At 42.0% G+C, this 2,783-nt stretch overlaps 1 long non-coding RNA gene across 1 annotated transcript in view; it reads right to left on the bottom strand.

Moving 5' to 3' along the window:
• Positions 1 to 2,783, bottom strand: part of LOC108447050 — a 41,955-nt gene extending 39,172 nt beyond the window's left edge. The window contains exon 1 of the long non-coding RNA XR_001862435.1: positions 1,768 to 2,783. This is a non-coding gene — a long non-coding RNA (uncharacterized LOC108447050). The remainder of the gene's footprint in view (positions 1 to 1,767) is intronic.

Here is a 2,783-nt window from a genome sequence, read left to right as displayed (position 1 = left end):
TGTGCTCAAGCTTAGCACAAACAGAAGGAGGGCTCTCAGGAAAGCACGCATGGGCAGACTGGACGGCCCTTCGCATTATGGGCTTTATCCCAAGAAGGAAATGGTGGGAAATACATACATACACACACTGAGGAGATTAAAGATCAGGGGTGCTACATAAACACATTAAAACTTAGAAACTTTTGCTTCTATAACACTGGTAGTTTAAGGAATTACAGAACTATATATTTTAACTCCGAAGCAGACCTATGTGTAATTGGATCCAAATTAAGAACACTAATGAGGTTATGGCTGCGTTAAGTGTTACAAAACAGACTCTCAAACTACTACTCATGCTTCCCATTTATCTCCTTCCAGGAATTAGGAAAAACTTTCTATTCGGAACTCCTCTGATCTCGCAGTTTTAGATGAAACTGCTCCCCCGCCACTTGCAGCTCCAGCCTTAGAGACACTCTTCACTGATCTTTGTGAACTGTGTTGGATGAGGCCCAAGGACAGCTGCACTTGCAGACTTGTGTGCCTGCAAGGATGAGGAGCAACTCCAGTACTTTTCAGGGCCTTGATGTTCAAGGTTATTGCCACTGAAAAAAATAATCCTTTTACTATTCAGATTTCACTCTCAGCTCAGCAGCAGTGACACAGTCCTCACAGAGAACCACAACGGAGTACTAACACAGTAAACAGTTTGTTACTTCTTCTCCTTCCCCCTCTTCAGATACCCAGATATTTGCATACATGTATCTGGTGCTTCATGAGAGCACTAGGCTATCATTCTGGTCACCACAAGCACACAAAATACTTCAAACGAAGCCTTCTACTAAAGCAGGATTATAGACATCTTTATTAAATTTACTTTTTAATAATGCCTTTTCTGGGCTATTTGCCAACTAACAGTTCAGCAGTTATTATTCAGTAACAGATTTTCACATGCCTCTTTGAAGTAAGAAGCTAAACAAGTAGGTGTTAATTGCACACAGGACAGACAGCTGCCTTGAAGATTTGTGGCTACTTACAGTATCCACTTCTTTAGTACTACCAAAATCTGTTCTACCATCCCAGAATTTAATTATCTCCCCATATACTGGGTCTCCACACCCCTACTCAAATAGCAGCTAGCACCATGGATTTTGAACCAAGACAGTAAACAGTTCCTTTTTATAACAGATCCCACAGACCAAGTGTTAGAGTGCATCACATGAAGAAAATGAGAAAGTGTTGGAGTAAAGAATAAGAGAAATCAGTAGAAAGATCACAGACATATTTAATTAGATTTGAATTTTGATAACACTTCATTATTGTGAAGAAGCCATAATTAAGATATGTTTACCATGGTAAAAGCATAAACTTTAAAGAAACCCTCCCTTCTCCTGCATCATTATTTCATATGGTTTCTATACACAAGTCCATTAACCAGATGGAGATCCAATGCAGTTAAAAGCACAGAACATTTCTCAAAGCTGCTGCATAAAGACATTTTACTAAATTGTACATGTACGCCATGAACAATATATGTGCTCCAAAGGAAGCCTATGCCTTCCTGTCAGGTTACAATTGTCAGACAACACCAATATACACTCTTTTCTCCCTACAAAGCAGCTGGGTGTTTGTACAAGCAGGGCAGAAAATTAAACAGCTGTTAGAACTTTATGCAGTGTAGGTATTGGAGACAAATACTGCAGCATGCTCCCTTCTCAAAGGGATTAGCATGGCTTGTGCTTCTCAGTGGCCTTTTTGGGGTCTGGAGATCATCAGATGTAAAGGTCATACCTGTTATCGCAGGTGGGAAACTGCTCCTTCTATAGCCAATACCTTTTCTCAGATGCACACTTTCAGTAGTACACAGGTAAAAAAGCAGTGAAACCCTGCTGGGGTAGGTAATTGGGTTTTTCATGGGGAAAAAAAAAAAAAAAAAAAGGACGTTTAGTAGTCTTGTAGCCATGCAGTCCCCAAAGACAGGGCCTTACTACCAGATGCCATTCAGAGAGTAAACCAATCCTGGAGAAAGTTAAAAGTGTCATTTCAGAAGAAACAGCAAGGCAGCAGCAGCAGTTAGGACAAAGTTAGAGAGCTTCAACTGCTTTAATTCCTAGCTGTTGAGGTGAGGGATCTCAAAGCAGGATGCAGGGGAGAGTCAGCACAGGCCCGAGAGGGTACTTCTCTACAGACAAGGGAGTAGCTGCTCTCTTTTACTCCTTACTCAGACTTCTGAGCTTTTCAGCACAACCCCACAGATAACTCAGAGAGGCTGAAGCAGATGCAGCACAGGCAGAGGAACAGGTGAACAGCAATAAGACATAAGGGTGGGAGAGACAGGAGCAGAGGGAAGAATCCCTAAGCTGCCAAAATAACACAGAGTAACCACAGCCTCCAGGCACAGCCCCTGTCCCAAAATGCCTGCACTCCAGTCAAGGCCAGCCACAGGAACTGGCATGCCTCTTGCTTCACATTCCTTGGGAACTTGCCTTAACCAACTATGGAAATAATAATTTCATGTACAACATGGAGAACTACACATTTGACAGGCAGATGCTAAGGGCAACATCCTGCTCAGCTTGAGGTCAGACGATGCTGAAGAGCCTAAAGAGTGAGGCAGAAAGACACACATAATACTCAAGGAAAGAAAAGCCGCACTTTCTGGAGGAACAATGACAGGGATTCGAGATACAATTTCATAATTTTAGGCTATTTGCTCTTGCTAAACAGATCTTTAAATAAGATTTGTGCACATATAAAGAGCTTTTCCTTTCCATTTGTAGCTTTCCTCTCTTCCCCTCGTCCCTCCC

This window comes from Corvus brachyrhynchos, unplaced genomic scaffold, assembly GCF_000691975.1.
Source record: "Corvus brachyrhynchos isolate BGI_N302 unplaced genomic scaffold, ASM69197v1 scaffold255, whole genome shotgun sequence".
NCBI lineage: Eukaryota > Metazoa > Chordata > Aves > Passeriformes > Corvidae > Corvus > Corvus brachyrhynchos.
This window is presented reverse-complemented; position numbering and strand designations above follow the sequence as displayed.